The sequence below is a fragment of the Lepidochelys kempii genome, chromosome 1 (genome assembly GCF_965140285.1).
Source record: "Lepidochelys kempii isolate rLepKem1 chromosome 1, rLepKem1.hap1, whole genome shotgun sequence".
NCBI classification, from domain to species: Eukaryota; Metazoa; Chordata; order Testudines; family Cheloniidae; genus Lepidochelys; species Lepidochelys kempii.
In genome coordinates this window covers 275,390,292-275,414,186 of record NC_136380.1, presented here as the reverse complement: position 1 = coordinate 275,414,186, position 23,895 = coordinate 275,390,292, and the positions used below count along the sequence as shown (strand labels likewise).

The 23,895-nt window shown below is 42.2% G+C and overlaps 1 protein-coding gene across 6 annotated transcripts in view; it reads right to left on the bottom strand.

Moving 5' to 3' along the window:
• MGAT4C (MGAT4 family member C) overlaps window positions 1-23,895 on the bottom strand; it is a 685,173-nt gene that overhangs the window by 340,275 nt on the left and 321,003 nt on the right. The window contains exon 1 of one of the 6 annotated variants that reach the window (XM_073331147.1): window positions 11,496-11,568. The exons of the other annotated variants lie outside the window; for them this stretch is intronic. The gene's annotated coding sequence lies outside the window, so the exon portion shown is untranslated. Of the gene's footprint in view, window positions 1-11,495; window positions 11,569-23,895 lie in introns of those variants that run through there. 6 annotated transcript variants of the gene reach the window in all.

Here is a 23,895-nt window from a genome sequence, read left to right as displayed (position 1 = left end):
ACAAGTATTTGCAAGATGAGGCCCGACATAAGCACTATCACACCAATATACACAGACCTGGGATATGCTGAGGTATTGTGGCAACAGGGTTGGGATCTGATGTGACAATTTCAGACATGTTTTCTACCAACTCTGGGAAAACCCATCACACAGACAGCACCTGGAGAAACAATTTAGGTCAGGCATGTACTAACAGCAACTGTCACAACAGAGATAAAGAACATGCTGCACCATTGGCCCTGCAGCATTCTAAAGATTTACAGACCATGTTCTATGGCCACATGTACAATATATAGTGGGCATATTTGGATAACGGGTTATAGTTAGTTCTGATTCAGAATTCAACATCCAGCATTATTATTAATAATAATTATTTGTACTACCATAGCACCTAAGAGCCCTAGTCATGGACCAGGACCCCATTGTCCTGGGTCCTGGGGGAGGGAAAAACAAGAATTCCTGCCCCAAGGAGCTTACAATATAAGGGATATTGTAACTTCAGAGTAATGTCACTTTTTTGCACTACCACAACATAATAATAATTTGAGTTTGGTTGCCAGGTAACTTCACTTCATTTTTTGTTTAATGAAGAATTTGCTTGGTGTACAACAAATATTACGAAAATTTAAAACTCGAATCTTTGTTTAAACATTTTAATTTTAGAGAGTTTTCAGGGGAGAAAGTCCCTTGTTTGATAGTCTTAAGTGGTATCAAATATTCTTGCAAAGGGAAAAATGGTAATTTTAGGTGGGAGCTCTCAGGTTTGTAAGTGAAAATCATAACTTGTTTCTTCTTAACAGAAATACACAAAGAGAAGAAGAAAAACAGCTTTTCTCCCTGTTTGCAGTTCAGCAGCTAGAATATCACAGGTCCCAGTGAAACTCAATGGAAGTTAGGCACCCATACGCCTCACTTGGAAGTTTTTGAAAATCTCACCAGTGAAGACTGGTCTTTCAGCATAGTTACATATGTGATTAGCTTTCCATTATAACTGACATTTTCTTCTCACATCCTCAGCCCTGAATTAAATAAGCCTACACAGAATTTATCATTATCTTCTGTCAGAGAACTCTTTAAGTAATTAAATGTGCTCCTCAGAAAAATGCTTGAAAAGTTGGAGGTTTTCAATGTTAAAAAAGGTTTTTGGAGTTTGCTTTTCAGAGAGTGGGAGAGGAAAGGAGAATGTCATCGCAAAGAGTTTTGGTATTGAAACTCCAACCTAGTCGATTCAGCTGTCAATGAGTTTGATGCCCTTTGTATGAACTTTACCAAAATTGTCACGATATCCTATGGAAAAAACTTTATTATTTATACAATAAAAATCCCTGCAACAAGTGTTGTTGGTTTTTTTTTTAATAATCTAATGGTGGTCCTCACCTCCTTATATAGAGCTGGACACGTAATACTACAGGGGTATTTGGAAAAGCAGGAACTAAATTATGTCATTGGGAATAGTCAGATTATATTCCTAGTGTCTAGAGCACAGGATTTGCTGGAGTTTCTGGTCTTAATCACCAAAAAACAGGTGTGTGAGAGGCTTGAAGAAAGTAACAAGTACTTTGTTGCAAATTTCTCCACCACAACCACCACCTACTAATCTCAAGTGGAAGAACGAACCAATCCTGGTCCTGGTCATATGTGTAGCTGAGCGTTTACCCAATTTAAGGATATTCTTTGTAACCTGATGTTATTGATATCTGCAGCTATTTTTCTTCCAGGTACATAGAGTGGGCAAAGGCCACACTGATGCAGATTTTATATTTTGGGGTAGGGAGTGCCATGACCAGGATGAAGGTGGTCAGACATAGTGGTCAGAGCAGGAGTCAGCCCAAATCAGGTACTTGGAGGTGGGAATCCAAGATAGGCCAGAGGACAGACTGAGGGTCAGGCATCAGGAAGCAGGCAGTTTCCGGTTACCAGGAGATCAGGAGCCTGGTTACAGACAGCAGTCGAAGAGCACAGACAAGGACAAACCAGAGTTGAAAGCCAGAATCTAAGGTCTATTGCAAGCAGGATTAGGAGGAGAGACAGGCAGTCAGTCCATGTTTTTGCTCAGAGAGCTTGTCATCATGGCTTCTTGGTTCAAGCCAATCAGTGGGCTGTGAGGGGCTGCCACTCGGGTCCTGCTGAGTGGTACTTCCTACCAAACCCAGACCCCAGGGTCCACCCACAAGAGCACATCCTAACCCTCCAGTGCTGAGGTGGCGGCAGCAGCTGTAGAACAGATCCCCCATGGTCCCAGGTCCCAATCCTTCAAGTTCTTACAGGGAGGCTTCCGCTGAGTGTATATTTGTCATAGAAAAGAGGTGTGTGTGGAGCTGTATACACCCAATTACTTTGGAAGTCAGAAAAGGGTTAACTTGTTTATCTACAAAAAGTGATATCTGAGTGGAAATAGAGGCTGTTCACAGACTAGGAATCATAACATGGCATAAGCCCTTGCTTTGGCTGGCTGGGGAAAGCTTAAGTCCTGTAGATTTAGAAATTTCTAACTATCTGAAATGAGTTGGGATGCTGTACTTAGTGGTAACATTTTCTGAAGAGTTTCTGAAGTCACTTAGGCAAAGTCCTATTTTCAAAAGCATCTAAATCACTAAGAAGCGTAAGTCCCATTGAGTTTAAGTGATTTAGCCACTTTTGAAAATATTACTTTTGTTTATTACTGAACCATTGTCCACATCACAAATCCATCACCAACTGTCACCCTTGTTCGCCATTGTAGTAGGAAGGCCTGAATGTGCAGGCAGACTGTACTACTCATTCATATGTATAGAATGGATCCCTCTTCAGACGGTGGTAAGACACATTGTCAGGGAACCAGATAAAAGCTTGCCCTGCTGCACAGAGTTTTCTGAGACTAACTACAGACCTTTGGCCTGATTCTCCTCTTAACTTCAGTGAAGTTACTCACAACTTATGCTGGTGTGAGAGAAAAATCAGACACCTTGTGTCTCCCATGCTATCAACTCAGTACCTCACATTAATTAGTACTAAATTCACTTGTACTTAGAGTACATTCAGCAAAAGAAAACACTTTGCGTGCTCAAAGCATGAGAGGGAAATAATCATTTGAGTCCTATCACTAATAACTAATTTGGAACCAGTACAGCTTACCTGATACTTCAGAAACATTCTTACATGTTTCAGAGTAGCAGCCGTGTTAGTCTGTATCCGCAAAAAGAAAAGGAGTACTTGTGGCACCTTAGAGACTAACAAATTTATTTAAGCATAAGCTTTCGTGAGCTACAGCTCACTTCATTGAATGCATACAGTGGAAAATACAGTGGGGAGATTTTATATACACAGAGAACATGAAACAATGGGTGTTACCATACACACTGTAAGGAGAGTGATCAAGTAAGGTGAGCTATTACCAGCAGGAGAGCGGGTGTGGACGGGACCTTTTGTAGTGATAATCAAGGTGGGCCATTTCCAGCAGTTGACAAGAACGTGTGAGGAACAGTGGACACAGTTGGCAACGGTGTCCCCTGAATATATCTATTCAGGGGACACCATCATAGGGTCTAATCACATCAGCCACACTATCAGAGGCTCCTTCACATGCACATCTACCAATGTGATATATGCCATCATGTGCCAGCAATGCCCCTCTGCCATGTACACTGACCAAACTGGACAGTCTCTATGTAAAAGAATAAATGGACACAAATTAGACGTCAAGAATTAATCCAAAAACCAGTCGGAGAACACTTCAATCTCTTTGGTCACTCTATTACAGACCTAAAAGTGGCAATTCTTCAACCAAAAAACTTCAAAAACAGACTCCAATGAGAGACTGCTGAATTGGAATTAATTTGCAAACTGGACACAATTAACTTAGGCTTGAATAAAGATTGGGAGTAGATGTGTCATTACACAAAGTAAAACTACTTCCCCATGTTTATTCCCCCCCCCCGCCCCATTGCTCACACGTTCTTGTCAACTGCTGGAAATGGCCCACCTTAATTATCGCTACAAAAGGTTCACCTCCCCCCAGCCCCCCGCTCTCCTGCTGGTAATAGCTCACCTTACCTGATCACTCTTGTTACAGTGTGTATGGTAACACTCATTGTTTCATGTTTTCTGTGTATATAAAATCTCCCCACTGTATTTTCCACTGTATGAATCCGATGAAGTGAGCTGTAGCTCGCACAAGTTTTGCTCAAATAAATTTGTTAGTCTCTAAGGTGCCACAAGTACTCCTATTCTTACATGTGTTGATCAGAGGGCTTGTGTGGAAATGTTTTGTGGCACTGAGTAAATTAAAATAGGTGTTTTAGTCTCCGTTATATACAAGTAATTTGTGACATTTCATAACTAAATGCTATAAAAATGACATAGGCCATGTTTCCCTTTTAAAACTTTGTGCAGCCACAAAGAATTTCCTATATATACAGTAGTATGATTTCCAGAAAGCCAAATGAATTATATAATGAAAAAAGATAACTCATAGCACTTATAATATGCTTTTCTGCTGATAGCACTTTCAACATTACACTTCAATACTGATAACATAACTATTAGTAAAATAATAAATGGAAAATGATTAATGCTAACTTAAAATTCACTTCTTACAGAATTACTGGTTACATCCAAATGAATACTTGAAGAATAAATCATGATTTAAATTACAATGAATAACAAATTAAGTAAAAATAATTTGTGTTATAGTGAAAGTGGTTGTAAAACTTTTCACGGAACAGGATCAGAAAAATATCTTAAAGTGTAACCCATGGGATTATTCACAATCTCATTGTTCACAGTTAAATTTTCACAAGGAAAACTATACTACAGAATAGTCTGTGGGACAGATTAATGGTGACAGGGGCATAAATACATATGTTCTAGTAATTTGTTGTAGGATCAGTAGTCTTTTAGAATCCTTGACAAACCTTTATTAGCCGATTAAGTATTCAGTGTGATAATATTAAATCATTATGATTAATCTTATATTAATGCAAGTGAATCATTACATTCCATGACTGTTATTTTCAATTTATCATTAACTATTAAAGATTAATTTCAGAGTAGGGCTGCATAAAACACTCATCATATATAAACCCAGATTAAATCTGGCACTGATGAGCTGGAGGGTATTGTGGGAGGTAATATGTGTCCTTTGTTAAGGGAATTGGACTTTGGGCCTAAGTAGAATCTCTGCTTTCAGTTAAAATAATCTTTTTTTGGGGAGGGTAAAGATAATAATTAAAAATTACTAGAAAGAAACAAGCTGCTAGATTTCCCTTAACTAGAACAGAATCAGAATAATCTCCTTTCAATCTCCTTTCTAGTGGTTATTCCAAGGAGGAACGAGTGAATTTACCTTAGCCCTGGTCTACACTATGGGCTTAGGTTGAATTTAGCCGCGTTAGGTTGATTTAAAAATGACTGTGTGCACACAACCAACCCTGTTCCAATGACCTAAAGGGCTCTTAAAATTGACTTCTGTTCTCCTCCCCTATGAGGGGAGTAACGCTAAAATGAACCTTTCAGGGTCAAATTTGGGGTAGTGCGGACACAAACCGATGGTATTGGCCTCCGGGAGCTATCCCAGAGTGCTCCATTGTGACCGCTCTGGACAGCACTTTGAACTCCAATGCACTAGCCAGGTACACAGGAAAAGCCCGGGAACTTTTGAATTTCATTTCCTGTTTGGCCAGCATGGCGAACTCAGCAGCACAGGTGACCATGGAGTCCCTCCAGAATCATAGAGCATAGAATATTTCTACGCTCCCCTATCATCTCCGTCCTTGAGGTTATCACAGATTAGAAGGTGAAAAAACTGCATTTGCGATGACATGTTTTCCAAGCTCATGCAGTCCTCCCGCACTGATAGGGCACAGCTTAATGAATGGAGGCATTCAGTGGCAGAGGCCAGGAAAGAATTAAGTGAGCATGAAGAGCGGAGGCAGGACGCGATGCTGAGGCTAATGAGGGGGCAAACGGACCTGATGATGCATCTGTTGGGGGAGCAAATAGACATAATGAAGCATCTGTCGGAGCTGCAGGAAAGCCAACAAGAGCACAGACCCCAGCTGCATCCACTATATAACCACTTACCCTCCTCCCCATGTTCCATAGCCTCCTCACCCAGATGCCCATGAACACGGGAGGGGAGGCTCCGGGCACCCAGCCACTCCACTCCAGAGGATGGCCCAAGCAACAGAAGGCTGTCATTCAAACAGTGTGATTTTTAGTGTGGCTACAATAAGCCATGTGGCCTTGTCCTTTCCTCCTCCCCCACCCCACCCGGGCTACCTTGTCCGTTATCTCATTTTTTTTTAATTAATAAAGAAAGAATGCATGGTTTCAAAACAATAGTTACTTTATTTTGAAGGGAGAGGGTAGTTGGCTTGCAGGGAATTAAAATCAACAAAGGGGGCGGGTTTGCATCAAGGAGAAACACACACAACTGTCACACCGAAGCCTGGCCAGTCGTGAAACTGGTTTTCAAAGCCTCTCTGATGCTCAGCACGCCTTGCTGTGCTCTTCTAATCACCCTGGTGTCTGGCTGCTCAAAATCGGACACCAGGCGATTTGCCTCCCACCCTGCCATAAACATCTCCCTCTTACTCTCACAGATATTATGGAGCACACAGCAAGGAATGGGAATGTTGGTTGCACTGAGGTCTGACCAGCAGCACCAGTGAGCTTTTAAATGTCCAAAGGCACATTAAACCACCATTCTGCACTTGCTCAGTCTATAGTTGAACTTGCTCCTTATGACTGTCCAGGCTTCATGAACCATGGGAGAAAGGGGTAGGCTGGGATAGGTGCGACCGGGCAGTGCTGCCGGCTGGTCAAGCAGCCTGAGGCAGAAACGTCCAGCTCGCAGGAGAGCAGAGTTCCAGCGTGCCCTAGAGGTTGCTAGGATCCAGGCAGGGAAGACGTTCCCAGAACCCCCGGCCAAGCTACATGTCTAATGAGGACGACTACAGGTCCTACTGCACCATCTGCTGCAAAGTTGCAGGAGAGCAGGAGAGCAGAGTTGCAGCGGAAGCGGTGGAGACATACACCATGAACAAGGATGGCTAGCAGTCCTACTGCACCATCTGCTGTGAAGGCACCCAGGAGGACCAGAATGGATCACCTGAGCACGTCGCTGGGGAGCAAGAGAGCAAAGTTGCAGGACAGCAGAGTTGCAGCGGAAGTGGTGGAGCTGTACACGATGGATGAGGACAGCTAGCAGTCCTACTGCACCATCTGCTGCAAAGGAACCCAGGAGCTGCTGCTGTGTAGCAATGCCAGCTGCTGCAGGTGCTTCTGTGTCAAATGCTTGAAGGCCCTGGTAGGGCAAGGTACCTCAGCCAAGGCAAAACAGCAAAAGCCCTGGGGATGTTACATGTGTCAACCACAGAAGTGCTATGGGGTGTTACAGCGCCGACCAGACTGTACGGCTGCAAGACTTCTTCACCAGCAACAAAGGACAGGAATATGATGCTCCTAAAATCTAAGAAGGCCTGCACATTTCCAAGTCACTACCCTTGATAACAGAACGTAAATGATTGCACTGGCTACTTGGATCACAGCAGCTCCCACAGTAGACTTGCCCACAACAGCAGTGGTGATGGTGAGCTGAGTGGGCTCCATGCTTGCCGTGGTATGGTGTCTGCATGGGTAACCCAGGAATAAAAGGCGCAAACGATTGTCTGCCCTTGCTTTCACGGAGGGGGAGCGGGGAGACTGATGACATGTATCCAAAACCACCTGCGACAAATGTTTTCCCCATCAGGCACTGGGAGCTTAACCCAGAATTCCAGTGAGCAGTGGAGACCGTGGGAACTGTGGGATAGCTACCCACAGTGCACCGCTCCATAAATCGATGCTAGCCACGGTAGTGAGGATGCACTCCGCTGACTTAATGGGCTTAGTGTGGACATACGCAATCAACTGTATAAAATTGAATTCTAAAAATCGCCTGCTATAAAATTGACTTAATTTCATAGTGTAGACATATAGACATAAGGACTGAAATAGTTTGCATGTCATGTCAAGTGACTCTTCCGAAGTTTGCTGAGAATGAGCCTCAATTAGCCAACCATCCAGCTGTGAGAAGATATGTGTACACTGATGTCTGTAATGAATGCCAGTCATGCCAGCCATTTGGTAAATACACCTGGTGTGGCAAAAAGGCCAAAGGACACAGACAACTGCTTTTTTGCGTGGAGATGCAATTATCGTCATCTGGAAACTAGCTAAATGTCAATACAGATGTAGTAGGCATATTTCAATTTAAGAGGCAAGGTAAGTGGGGAGGGATAGCTCAGTGGTTTGAGCATTGGCCTGCTAAACCCAGGGTTGTGAGTTCAATCCTTGAGGGGGCCATTTAGGGATCTGGGGCAAACACTGGGGACTGGTCCTGCTTTGAGCAGGGGGTTGGACTAGATGACCTCCTGAGGTCCCTTCCAACTCTGATATTCTATGAAGTGAGGTCATATCTTTTTTGGCTCAATTTCTGTTGGTGGGAGAAACCAGCTTTCGAGCTACAGAGAGTTCTTCCTCAGGTCTGGGAAATGTACTCAGAGTGTCACAGCTAAGTACAAGGTTGGACAGATAGCTTAGCTTAATTAGTTAGCACATGTGCTTAGGAGCCATTCAAGGTGAGGTGGTCCCTTCTGTACTATGTGAGGTGCTGTAAGTGGTTCCACAGATTCTCTGAAGTCTGTCTGAAAACACATACAGTACCTCATATTCTTCAGAAAGAACCACCTCACTTTCCATAGCCCCTTAGCACATGTGCTAGCTGTTCTAAATTGAATTTAGCTGTGACACTGTGAGTTTGTGTGTGTGTGTTTTTGGAGGGGGGTGAGGGGGTGAGAGAACCTGGATTTGTGCAGGAAATGGCCCACCTTGATTATCATGCACATTGTGTAGAGAGTTGTCACTTTGGATGGGCTATTACCAGCAGGAGAGTGAGTTTGTGGGGGGGGGGGGGGGGGTGGAGGGTGAGAAAACCTGGATTTGTGCTGGAAATGGCCCACCTGATGATCACTTTAGATAAGCTATTACCAGCAGGACAGTGGGGTGGGAGGAGGTATTGTTTCATGATCTCTGTGTGTATATAAAGTCTGCTGCAGTTTCCACGGTATGCATCCGATGAAGTGAGCTGTAGCTCACGAACCTCATGCTCAAATAAATTGGTTAGTCTCTAAGGTGCCACAAGTACTCCTTTTCTTTTTTCCCAGAACTGAAGAAGAGCTCTGTGTAGCTTGAAGGCTTGTCTCCCTCACCAACAGAAGTTGGTCCAAAGAGTATATTACCTCACCCATCTTGTCTCTCAAATATCCTGGGACTGACACTGCTACAACACTGAGGCCTCTTAAATTGTATGCAATCAGTCTCAAGAGAAAGGATAGAAATTATGGAAGCCAGTATCAATGTGCTGAACTTGAACTTTCTGATGACTCTGTCCAGTTTTCAGAGATCCACTATGGAAAAAAGCCTTCCCTTTTGGTATGAGGAAATAGCTAAATAAAAGCTTTTTCTTCTGTGCTACTATGGGAAGCTAGGGGCTTAATTCAGGCAGGGCCGGCTCTAGGATTTTTGCCACCCCAAGCAAAAAAAATTTTGGCTGCCCCCACTTTTTTCGTGCCCCCCCCCGCCCGCGGCACTGCCCCAACTCCGCCCCTTCCCAACCTCTTCCCCAAATCCCCGGCCCCGCCTCCTCCCCCAGGCGTGCCGCATTTCCCTCCCCCCATTGCTTCCTACGGCCCCCCCGCCCCGCAACCCCCAGCCCTAGCTCACCTCTGCTCTGCCTGCTCCCCTGAACACACTGCCACTCCTCTTCTCCTCCCTCCCTTTTAGGCGAGGGAGAGGCAGCGTGTTCAGGGGAGCAGGCAGAGCGGAGGTGAGCGAGGGTTGGGGGGGAGCGCAGGAAGTAAGGGAGGGGTAGGGGAACTGCTCCCCGCTCCAGCTCACCTCTGCTCCACCACCGCCAGTGCGTCACCGCTCGGCTTCTCCTCCCTCCCTCCCAGGCTTGCCGCGCGGGGGAGAAGCAGAGCGGCAGCGGTGCGCCCACGGGAGAGGGCGGAGGCGGAGCAGAGGCGAGCTGGGGTGGTGGGGGCACATTTCTAGGGGCAGCATGGCTGGCGCCGGAATGCCGCCCCTAGGAATGTGCCGCCCCAAGCACCTGCTTGTTTTGCTAGTGCCTAGAGCCGGCCTGAATTCAGGTGAAATTCTATGGCCCATGTATGCAAGAGGAAAAAGACTAAATGATCATAATGATCCCTTTTGGCCTTATAACCTTGCACGTCTCAAACTACTGACCCTACTACCTGATCTGAAGTTTGTCTGAGGCATCACAAGAGGCCCATAATGTATACCTGCATTCTATATATCCTTCGGTCACCAGATTTTTTTGCTATCTTTTCCAGCTTTTCAGGCATGTGATTAATAAAAAAAAACAAACTTTTGTCCCCCAAAAGTCATATCCTTTTGCAGTCTTCATCTGATGGGAAGATATGGCCTGCCTTGTACCACTTTATCCTTTCATTTTCTGCTCAATGCTGATGCTAATAAGGAGCCAGGAATAGAGTTAGCAAAATAAATAAAACACAGGAACTTTGGCTGTGGCAGTTGGTAGACGGTAGAAGTTACTTATCTTCTTAGAAATGCTTGAGAATGAAGTACATGTCCTTAGCCAGTCCAGAATTTTTTAATAAGCTTAGTGCAGATGATCTGTAGTCACTAAACACAATAATCCCTTTGTTCAGCAGCTACAATAAGTTTAATATAGGTTTCAGAGTAGCAGCCGTGTTAGTCTGTATCCGCAAAAAGAAAATTAGTACTTGTGGCGCCTTAGAGACTAACCAATTTATTTGAGCATAAGCTTTCATGAGCCGATGAAGTGAGCTGTAGCTCACAAAAGCTTATGCTCAAATAAATTGGTTAGTCTCTAAGGTGCCACAAGTCCTCCTTTTCTTTTTAATAAGTAGTGATCACCAATATAAAGTCAATTTACCAAAAGCTAGTACATCTTGATATCACTGTCTAAATACCGGGCAATACATTAGTAATCTCACATCATGCTGTAACAACATTTGGCAATAATGACTTTTATGCCAACCACTACAAACTGCTTTAATAAAAGTAGTTGTGCAATCTCTCTATTACTGCTGCGACTATAGTAAAGCATGATCTTGCATCACTGACAATGCAATTTTTGTCCCACACAGCTCTAGTGGCTACCTGATGCTGTTAGAACTAACAGGAACGGATGCATAAAAATAGCATGTGCTCAACTATTTTTTTTCCCAATCTTATTACACACAATTACCCTTTTAGCCAGCCCTATTCAAGGAAAGTAGGAGTGTTCCTAAATGTTCAGTAAAATGCTTTTTCTAAGCACATTTTTATCAGGTGACATTTTATATAGACATCTGGAAAAAATAAAAGCAGACTGCCAGAAAACTATTAAAATCAGGATGATCTTTGTCTTTCAGCTTTTCAGTAGCTCATCGATCCCTGCAGAGGTAATCAAGTGAAGTCCAGCTCACCTTCTAACAGGATGCCAGCTCCCAACAATCGTTCCAATGTTGGCAACACATCCTGGCTGCAAACTGATGAAATCTTGAAAATGCAGACAAAAATCTATTCGAAAAGAAAAGTTCACTAACATTTATGTACCAGATATTGCTCTATCAGCCAGTTTCAAAATCAGGTGACTAAACTTCAAAATGAACTGAATACAGACATAGCACAGTTTACCTCAGCTGTACTGGAGAAGAAACAATTCATCATACAGATCACAGAAAAATAATACGGAAAGTGAAAACTACAAGAGAATCTGTCATTATCCCCAGTTTGTGTTTTAGAAGATAAAACTGGCGAGCAACTGAAGCAGTGAGAGCAGTCATTTCCAAGTGAAAAGACTATTTCTGCCTGAGGTATTACTGACATCTATCATGAAAACTGAATTTGTTATGGTTAATCTGCTAGTATTTTGATGTTTCAAAATCACCACAATGCAGGGTGGAGCAACTGGCAAATTTCAGAAATGAATTATTTTACTGACAAGCAAAGACAAAATAAAAAGTGTTTAGTTCCTTGGTTAGCAAAAGTTACCGAGTCGCCAAGTGATTGAAATTCGTAATGCAAGCACATTATTTTCCTGTTTCTGTGGTTGCTTCTGCAATAGAGATCCAGATAAAAATGTCAATAACTGTCTGTCCCATTGTAGCTCACTGACTTTAGTTCCTCATTTTAAAGGAACTAAAAAGTTCATCACCAACTCACACTGAAATCAGCTCAGCTATTCATACACCAAAACACATGGGCTAGCCAGAAAACAAAACTCCATTTCACAAGAGTTTGAGGTTTCAGCTGTTAGTTTAGTGCCCAATTCAAAGCAGGGACTTGAGGTTGGGTCTCCCATATCCTATGGGAATGCCCTGACCACCAGGCTATCTAGTCAGTCTTTCTTTTTCACAGTCTCTCCTTTTGGAGCTGTTGTAAATTATCTGAATAATTAAATACTAACTGGGTCAGAGATAATGACTTTACAGCCTGTTAGTGAGGGCATTCACATGAAATGTAGGAAATGCAGATTTAAGTCCCTGCTCCAAATCAGATAGTGCAAGGAACTTGAAAGTGGGTCTTCCTCATCCCACATGAGTGCCATTACTAGTGACTACTTGGGGATGGGTCTCTCTTGCCCATCCTTTTGAGCAGAAATTCCATACTAGACATAATAAACCTTCTCACTGAAAGATTTGTCAAAACCAATACATTTTTTGCAAAAAGTGTTAGTTTCAACTAATCAATATTATTCAAAGAAAAAACATTCTGGCAAAAAATTCCCAGTTAAAAAACAAAACCACAACTATTTTAGCAGTTTAAAGAGATGTGCTCCTTACCACGTTTCTGCTACTTACCATTTCACATATCAGTTAAGTACTTAACATTCTGTTTTCATTTTTTAAAACCAGTAAGAGATCTAGCGTAAATGTCAACATTTCAAGCAATAGTAAATGTTCAGAAGTTAAGTTCTCCAAATAAAAATTAACCATTCCTCTAGATGAGGAAACTTAACATTTCCCAACATTTGAAAACTGAGCCCCCATTCATCTCACCCCCTGCAACCATTGGTTGTTAAAGGCCTAAAATGAACAGCCACTAAAGATTGTGTAGATCTTCATAAATGATACTTTCTCTTCTTTTCTCACATGCCTTGAGCAACAAAATAGTTAATATTGATATTTAAAGTATCACCATTGTCATCTGAGACATCCTTGATGTGGCCCCATAGCAAAATGAGGACAGATACATGCATGGAATTAAGCAGCAGGCTAACTTCTATTAAATTTTAACACAGTGGATGGGTGCTACCACCCATCACCCATACTCTCCTATACCAGGCATTTACTTGGTTCCCAAACGGGGGTTACAGGGCTCCTTACCATATAAACTATAATGTAGGGTAGGCTCTCCTCAGCCTATCTCCCAGGACTCAGCTCTTCTCCCTGTGAGAGGGACAGAGGGTGTCTTACAAGAAAACTGGACTTCATATAACCTGCAGGCTTCTTGTGCACTTTGCACTTAGCCACCATAAGCTAGAAGTGAGGACAGCATGTAGTGAGAAAGAAGTTTTGTTTTGTTTTGTTTTGTTCAATATCTTCATAAATGATCTGGAGGATGGTGTAGATTGCACTCTCAGCAAATTTGCGGATGATACTAAACTGGGAGGAGTGGTAGATACGCTGGAGGGGAGGGATAGGATACAGAAGGACCTAGACAAATTGGAGGATTGGGCCAAAAGAAATCTGATGAGGTTCAATAAGGATAAGTGCAGGGTCCTGCACTTAGGATGGAAGAATCCAATGCACCGCTACAGACTAGGGGCCGAATGGCTAGGCAGCAGTTCTGCGGAAAAGGACCTAGGGGTGACAGTGGACGAGAAGCTGGATATGAGTCAGCAGTGTGCCCTTGTTGCCAAGAAGGCCAATGGCATTTTGGGATGTATAAGTAGGGGCATAGCAAGCAGATCGAGGGACGTGATCATTCCCCTCTATTCAACATTGGTGAGGCCTGATCTGGAGTACTGTGTCCAGTTTTGGGCCCCACACTACAAGAAGGATGTGGATAAATTGGAGAGAGTCCAGCGAAGGGCAACAAAAATGATTAGGGGTCTAGAACAAATGAGTTATGAGGAGAGGCTGAGGGAGCTGGGATTGTTTAGTATGCAGAAGAGAAGAATGAGGGGGGATTTGATAGCTGCTTTCAACTACCTGAAAGGGGGTTCCAAAGAGGATGGCTCTAGACTGTTCTCAATGGTAGCAGATGACAGAACGAGGAGTAATGGTCTCAAGTTGCAGTGGGGGAGGTTTAGATTGGATATTAGGAAAAACTTTTTCACTACGAGGGTGGCGAAACACTGGAATGTGTTACCTAGGGAGGTGGTAGAATCTCCTTCCTTAGAGGTTTTTAAGGTCAGGCTTGACAAAGCCCTGGCTGGGATGATTTAACTGGGAATTGGTCCTGCTTTGAGCAGGGGGTTGGACTAGATGACCTTCTGGGGTCCCTTCCAACCCTGATATTCTATGATTCTATGATTCTAAGCCTCCGCCCATAGTCCCCATAATAAACACCATGGTGAGGAAGACTGGACACCTGAGGTGAGGGGGTGGGGGTTGCCAGGAAAACAGAAGATAGGGTACAGAACTGGCCCTTCTCTCCTGATCAGGTTGACCCACTAAACTGGAGCACAGCCTACAGGTGGCTGACAAGGATAGCTGGAATCCCCAGTCTTATCACTGCAGATGTAGCAGTTTTGATCAGGGAATGCATGATCCCCGAGGATTTTGCAAGAGTCCTCTATAATACCCAAGTAGGGACCCCTCCTGAAGATGATGATGCGCAAAGGCATATTAGCTTTCAGGGGGAGGTGATAAAGGCCCTTTTCCCGGGAAAAAAGCCTTGTAGTGATATATCACCAAGAGAAGCAACAGGACAGGGAGAGACCAGAAAGCTATGTGGCTAGAAAGAAGCTAGCAGTTAAATACTCTTTGTTGACTATGGAAGGTAACCTGAGTTAAGACAGCTGCATTTAAATAGGCCTTCATCCAAGGGTTTCTCCCCATGATTCGCATGACATTGGTGGGTACTGACTCAGGAGTAGCTAGGTTAGAAGATTTAGGGGATAGGGCCTGAAAAGGGGGTGCAGACGGATATTTATCTCCTCAAGAAAAAAGTTGATAAGGTACATCCAATAACCCTCACAGGTAAAACTCTGGGGGAAGGCCAAAGAAAAGGGGGGAAAGAGAAGGACAAGGGAGACAGGCCCTACAAAATAACTCCCAATCCCTGGCAGGTGGAAATTTGGAGACTTCTCCTGGGGTACAAACCAAGGGAAAAGACAGATGAATTGCCCCCGCTAGAGCTTTTATTAAAGCTGGCTGAGCATGAATGGAAGACCTCAGCTGCATCCCCTGATGTCTCCCTGTAGGGGGCTGGGCACCTCTCCCTCCCCCAGATAGTGGCACATTTGAACACTGCTGGGTGGGGGAGGTTCACAGTTTATGTGAAACTTGGAGGAAGGATGTTTGAATAAAATTTATTGGTAGAGTCAGGTCCCACTTATCCCCCACCCTAAGCAATTCAGAACTGATAAATTTGCTGAATCCCAGGTGAGTGCTTGAAGCACAGTTAAAAGCATGAGTCTCCAGCTTGGTGGGAAATGACTTGAATTCTGACAAATCTAAGTGCAATTGTTTATATAGGAAGGGAAAAGCTTTGTTATGCTTTTCCAGATTACTAACAGCATTGATGTTGGAAGATACTGGAGATGATGCACTCCTGCGCGCTGCTTGTGCTGGTAGTTGTATCGTGTACCTATTCCTCTGGTGGTATGAATATAGGTTCAGATAACCCCGGGTAACATGTGCAGCAGGGTGAGGACCTAGGCCCACAAAGGCCACAAGGTATCACCCTATCACATGAGCCCAAGGCCCAACACCAAAATCTTAACCCAGTACTTATCCCACTGTGGCTTGAAGGTGCTGTGAGGAAGGAAAAAACTCCCTGGTCCTCTACCAATTGGTCCATGGGAGAAAAAAAATCCCTTTCTGTCTCCCTCCCTTGCTGCTGGGACTGTCCCCCTTTCACCACTTGTCCCATCAAGTTCCCCCACCTATTGATGCAGGTGTGTGGCATTTTGAAATAAATGGGACAGTTAATACCTGAGATCTAATGTTTCAGAGTCTCTGCAGACATTGCTGTTTCAGTTACAATTAGGTCATATTTTCAAGATTTTTTTTCGCAATCATAAACTCTAGAACTTACTTTTATTTATTTAATGAAACCTGAGTCTCCAGCAAACAGTTGAGAGGTCTGTCCTAGTTAGTCTTTCACATTTCCTTAGAGAGAACATCCAACACTTGGGGAAATCCTGGATTAATTAATACGTAGATTTCAGATAAAAATTACAGTGCATACAAACGTACCTCGAAAGGTATAAAGGTTTAACTGGTCTAAAACATAATGGATGTTAATCCCAGGAAACTAATGCCGACAAGAAGAATATTGAAGCCTCTGAGATGATGTGGTGGTGAAGATTAAGAAGATGAGGGAAAGGAAGATGAACACTTATATTGGAAATATTATGGGAGTGAAGTGGACTCTGCTCTCAGAAATCAACAGGCGCAAACTTATGTACTTTGGTGACATCAGACAAAGAAATTGAAATAACCTTGATAAAGCTTCCACGGAAGGAATGGTGGCAGGTCATAGTAGTAGGAGACAAACAGCAAAAGATGTTACTAGTATTCAGATATGAATAAATGGACTTAACTTACTTAAATTCTAGATGGCCAGATTTCCTCTAACTTTTTTAAAAACTCAACTGGGATCTGACTCTGAACTTGCATACATCAGTTCTAAATCCATGTGTTATGCAATGCCCCATCTCACAGTGCTCCTGGTGACAAGACCCAGTGTTTCAGTCCTGTACCTCAGTTTCCCCTCTTCAGGCTCTTGAACAAGGACTTCACAAATTCTTCATTTCAATAACACTCTTGTTTAGGTTCATTTACTGAGACAAATATAAGCCATTCAAGCCCAAAGATAAAGTCCTCAGAGTCCAAACCTGAAAACGTTAAAGGAACTAGAAATCATAAACAGAGGATTTTCTGCCACTTCTGAGGCTCCTCACTTCCACACTCACCTTCAACAACATTCCTACTAAACATAAATTAGGCCCCCTTCTTGGGCACCCTTTCTGCAAGCTCCATGCCTCTATTCCTGGGCTCTGCACAGTGCTTTTACATGAGCACTGTCTCCCAAGGCTTGCTCCCTGGAGGCCCCTTTCTCTGCAGCAGATTCTTACTGCCTGCCCTCCGAAGTGACTCCTTGCTGCTCCTGCTCCCCCTACCTTACTGAGAACCTTACTCTTTATAGGGATCATGTCTTTTCCTCAGCTGCCTCTGATTAAAATACAGAACTGGCTGGCCCCAAGCCAGTGACCCTTAAGGGGATAAGACCATCCTGTTACACCAAGTAACTCCACTGACTTCAGAAGGGTTTACGCATCGTCTTTGGGCTGTTACTACACACAAGCTTCCTCTAAAGAATGGAAGGACTGATGTTCTCTCAGTTATAATTTTAAAGAACAGCCCTTTAAGAGGACTGCAGGCTGAGCAACCTAGAAACTTCTCCCACTTTATCAGTTAATTGTCCATATATTACATGCATTGAGGATGTCATAGTTTTATGACTGTTTGATGTTTGAAGAGCAAATCGCCACTTGCTTCCCCAGTGATTTTTCTTGACAAAGATATTTTTGTTGTTTTTCATCAGAATTATACAGAAGGAAATCTTACAAATATAAATATTTCAAATGTAACCAAAAAGAACATGACTAATACGGAACAGTTTAAAATAAACAATTCTCTTGTGCATGGTGTTTCTAGAACAAGGTAATGAACTGTTCTGATTTTTTTTAAAGCATAACAAAGTTTAGAGGAATAAATATCATGAGAATTGAATACACTTGCTCACTTTGACAAACCTGAATAATATGGGGTATTTTGCCCCCTTTGCTGTTGCTCAGTTCAATGTCACTAGGGTAGCATCCATCAAAGAAATGTCACAAAGCACAACATACATAGTGCTGTTGCTGAATGCTAAAATGTCAGGCTACTAAGCCCTCCCCTCCCTTTTTTCTTCTCAACTCTCTGTTAACTCACCATGCTCATTTATAGGGATAGGAAGTTAAGCACTTACTAGTTGGTGAAATAGAGACATTCAGAGACTCACTTTGATTCATGTGAAATAGTGACAGCAAAGACCTTCAAGTACCATAGTCTTTAGGCTTGACATGGATTCAGAAAAGGTTCAGTTGGTAGGTTGTCTGCACCATCGGCTCCACATCTCCCATTCCTAGTAGCTTATGCATACTGTAGTCTTTGAAACCTGAGACTCCTTAGTGTCTAATACTAAACTAAAGGCCCTGACTAGGCCAAACATGTCCACTCAATCACACACTTATACCCACATTCTTTTAACAAATACAGCTATTGTATAAGATCCAGGGACATATTTTCCACTTTTTCAGCAGTGAGGGATATTGTTTCCCTTGGTGTCCTGGAGAAATTACAGTTTGGCTAATCACACTCTGCCGATCTAATTTCCTCCTACATCACTGGATGTGTTGTTATTCAATTCCTGTCTTGGAATGGCCCACTGCACTGTGTTTCTTCCCAGAGATGGCTGCACTTCAGAGGTGGATTAAATTACCCCCAAACCATATAGAATTTACCGTTATAAAATGGCTTCCAATGAAAGATGCTTTATAAATGCAAAAATCCCATATAGGTGACTGCTGAAAATATTGTTTGGAAGGAACTAGAAAAATAAATTAAAACAAATGAGCTCCAGTAAGGTTGCCAGGACTTTCATAGCCAAAGTTCAGGAAATGTTTCATATAATTTGCCTCCGCTGGCCCCCTTTACCATTCTCCTTTATCATTCTTGTCCCTTTATTATTATAATTATTTCTCTGGCATGGCAAAAATCTGTTACCATTTAAAGTAAACCCCATAATAGCTTTTAGCTACACCACCACCAATACCCTTAAAAATCTACTGTCAACAGAAACATGTTTCAGAGTAACAGCCGTGTTAGTCTGTATTCGCAAAAAGAAAAGGAGTACTTGTGGCACCTTAGAGACTAACCAATTTATTAGAGCATAAGCTTTCGTGAGCTACAGCTCACTTCCTCATGAAGAAACATGAAACATGGACATTGCCATATACCTTAGTAGTCTGCAGAAGCAGAGCCATGGAGTTAAAGCAGGTAGCTCAGGTCTGCCCCATCTAGATAAGTAATTTTGTAGCCTCATCACTGTAGTGCCTGAGGACCTCACAAGCAGTAATGAATTTGTCCTTTCCACACTTGCATGGAATATTAATATTCCTAGTGTATAGATGGGACTGAAGGATGGAGAAATCAAATGAATTGTCCAAGGTCACTCAGGAAATAATGGTAATATTTGAAATTGAATTTGGATTGTCTGAGACCCAGTGCCATTGCCTCTATTTCTTACTAATTATATCAACAATCCTGTTTATGGCAAACATAAGTCCCCCAGCTCTACCTACCAAACATCTACTTATAGAAGGCCTGATCTTCAGAGTGGCCGAGCAGCCTCAGCTGTCCAGTACAGCAGAAGGATTTTTGGCTGCTCAGAAGTTATAAAAAAAAAACAAAAAAAACCAGGCCTATGACAATAAAGATGCTTTTTGGAGCATGAACAACAACATATTTAATATCACTAAGGAGATTGTGTGTGCACCAGAAGCTAAGGAATGGATTATGTGCTAATTACAGCATGCTGGACAATGTTTCTGTCTGCCAGTTCTCAACCAATACTATAAAAAAATAGGAATTAGAAGCTTGGAAACACAGTAGCACAGCCATAGCCTGAACAGATTCCAGTTTTTTAAAAATAATAAAAGTGTTGGCAGAAATGCTTGATGGGCAGGGCAGAATCGGTGCTATACTTTACTTCCATCTCTTTGCCAGCTAAGGCCCAATACGAAGGGGTACAAGAAAAACAGAGGGGGAAGCTTCAACTATTTTGAAATGCATTTCCTAAGGATTAAAAAGCATTTCCTATAGCCTGCTTCACTTTTCTGCTCATACTTTTTATTTAGTAACAAGGAATTAATTAAAAAGAAGCCAACTGTGGCCAAAGCATATGAGCATCAGAAACTGAAGGGATTATACAATGTTGAAAAATATAAGGAGCCAATTCTGCTAGACTTACGCACACAGAGTATTTCTACTGATATCACTGAGATACTCTGAACGGGTGGCAGAATCAGGTCTTAAATAAATGATATACTGGAACTTCTAACATTTAATACAACAAATCCTATCAAACAGCAGAAGAGATCCCCCAACAAAGAAAACCTTGCACTCAGTTACAAATGTTAATAAACAAGCTAAATCATCTCATAAGCACATTGATTGTTAAAATATCATTGTGTTTGAGAGGGAATGTTGTTGAACACATGAACACTAAATGGATTTCCTTTTGTGTAGCAAGGCACCTATAGACAGAGAGAAAGGATAAAGCAGTGATTAAGCCGCTCACTTAGGTGACACAGATAAGGGTTCGATTCTCACCTCTGTGTGACCTTGGGCAAGTCAGTTAGCCTCTCTCTTTCTCTCTCTGAGTTTCCCATGTGTAAAATTGGGATAATAGCACTTCTCTACCTCACAGGGATATGGTGAGGATAAAAACATTAAATATTATGAAGTACTCAGATACTGCGGTAATGGAGCCATGTAAGTACCTAAGACAAGCCAGCAGGCATACAGGAGGAAAAATGGCTGAGCTTAGAAAATAGAGTCAAGAGAGTTCTTAGTGGGGGGAGTGTAAATAAGTAAGATTTTTTGTGGGGGGACTAAAAGTGGCACTTACAGGATTTCAGTTGAACCACTGAAAAAAAACCAGTGGCTGAGGTGGTTTAGAAAGTTGATGCTGCAGTGTAAGGATCGAATAAGCCCTCCTGTGCTGCTTTTGCTATTCAATGTCTTTGTTCAAAACATAATTCTGTAGGACACATGCATATTGCAAATTAAAGACGTAAAGACAATTATTAATCCTGTATTTGTATCTTTTCATGTCTCTTCCCACATCAGAAAAAAAAAAAAGGCGGGGGGGTAGGGAGACAATCTTGAATCCAAAACGTCCTGGATATTCAGACCTTTTATAGGGACAGTCCCAATATTCGGGGCTTCGTCTTATTTAGGCACCTATTACCCCCCCACCCCATCCCAATTTTTCACAGTTGCTATCTGGTCATGCTATTCAGAAACAGAGAGTACATTTAGATTGAAATATAAATGGATAGATTCAACTGTGTGCACAGGCACCATCTGATACTTCTATCTTGCTTTTGGCCTCATCCTACATAAGTTCAACATTTCTAATATGGCACTGAGCCACACCAGGGTGTGTTTTATTGTTCCATTAATACACGCCTTGAGTACACTGTGAAGCACAAGTCTAGAGGTTGAGTGCTTTAAACCTCCTGAGGTGTTTATTAATGCACCAGTAAAAACACCCTGGAGTGTGTCCTAATGCTACAATGTGGTATCACGTTGTTTAAAAAATTAATATAATTTGAAATAAAACAACTTTTAGGGAAAATCTTCCCATTATTAAAAACAATACGCCGTGGAAGGAGAATGAAGTTGTAGAAAAAAGTAAAAACAAAAAACAAAAACAAAAAAATGACAAGCACTTCCCTCCCTCACAGGGGTGCTGTGAGGTGAAATACATTAAAAATCGTGTGGTGCGCAGACACTATAGTAATCAAGGTCACATAAGTGCCAGATATAGAAAAGACTGTCTATTTTTTTAAAAAGCGAAAAACTACCTTCACTTCTACCTATCAACAGGTGCAATTCAGAGCAAACTTTCGCCCTTATATACATGTGCCATTGAGCAAAGAGATAGTTTGGATAACAAGATAATCACCCCAGAGTGAAATAAAATCATACAAATATGACCTAGTGATATAACGCTTCAAGAGTATCCCCAATGATAGGACAGTGCACCGGTATTAGGTAAGCTTGTTTTCTGAACTAAGCTCAGAGAGATTGTCTGTGGCCAGATCTGGTAGAAATTGCTATTATTTACATGCATTTCCCACTCTTCAGCATTGTCTTAAAGTATATTTTTGTAGCGTTGTGTACATTGTTACAGACAGAAAGGCCTTTTGTACTGCATCCCAGATTACACATCTGCCCTTTTGACTTTCACCTCAGAGAATGAAGGTCAACAAGAAGGTATCAAAGGTAACTACATTTATTTGGAGCTCATGGGCTAATCCCATCTGTCTCTTTCAGCATAAGTAGTTAGCATTTTTCTCTTTATTGTTCTCTTTTTATGTCCTCTCAATAATTCATGTGTTCTTTTTCTGATTTCTCATATTTTCTAGCATTGATTCATCATGTTGCAATATGTATGCAACTCCTGGCATACCACATTAGGTAACCTCTTTGGGAACCTATCAGCTTACACATTTTTCTCTAGTACTAGTATATGCTACTAACCAGGTAATGTCTATAGGATGCCAAGGGGTCAGATTTATTCCACTGTATAGTCAATCTTTTTGTTCTCACATGTAAGGCTCTACACAAACCTGTTCCTGCCTACAACTCTATCTTTTCTGTCTCTCCCCTCCTCTTTCACCTCACAAGCTTTCAGCTAACCCTCTTTGCTACCTTATCTCATCTAACCTTTGCACCTTCTTCCATTCTTCCATGGCCCCTCCTACCATCCCTAGCTGTTTCTGCTGTTCCCACAAATTCAATAGTCTTTATTTGTTAATTGAAAAGAAATGAAGAAAAAGTAATAGACAAAAGAATTGTAGAGAATACCACAACCAGCCCACAAACTAATGAAACAAAACACATTCCAAAGTACTAAGTCTTTTGGCTATCTTCCATCATGCATTTTCCTTTCATGCCTTCATGATCCCTTTTTGCCTTCTACTTCCAACTTTGCTTTATAAGAAAGAATTTTCTTCATCTTCTTGATACTTTAGTCATGCATTAATGCTTTTTAACAATTAGTTTCTTGGTTTGTTTTTTAAAGAAGAAAAATAAAAGGGAAATAAACTCATAGCATTGTAGAGACAACACAGTACACTGGAGTAATAAGCAGTGAAATCCTATGTGACACTAAGGCCCAGTCTACAACTAGAAAAAAAGGCTTCTTAATGTTGAGACAAGCTGGGTGGTAGTTTTACCTTGAAGGATGCTCATTGAAGTGCAGGAGGCATTACTTACCTTGTACAGTAACTGAAGTTCTTCAAGGTATGTGTCCCTGTGGGTGCTCCACATCAGGATGTGAGCAGGTCTGTGCACTCTTCATTGGATATTTTTGTCAGCAATGCCGTACCCCAGACACTCTGGTGCTCTGGTACAAGGGCATATAGGGAGGGTCAGACCCACTGCCACTTTAGCCCCTTCCCAACTACCAAAGTCCAAAGTGTTTGTTTCTATTCTCTCAGGACCTTGAGCAGTAAGGGAGTTGGGGGATAAGCATATAGCAATATGCGAGGCCAAGGAATGACTAGGGCATCTCCCTTTGAATAGTGACTTTGCCCTCCTCTTGAGCAGCTCTGTCTGCACTTCATAAGATGGTGTCATAAAGAGATCTATCTGTGGATGACCCTAGGTAAGACATACCCCTTTTAATACACCTTCTTCATCTCCCACTTGTGATTAATGCTAAAATGTCTGATGAGGGTGTCCACCACTGTATTCTGTAGTCCTGGAAGATAAACCACTGAGATCTCTATAAGAAAAGGAGTACTTGTGGCACCTTAGACAACTAACAAATTTACTTGAGCATAAGCTTTTGTGAGCTACAGCTCACTTCATC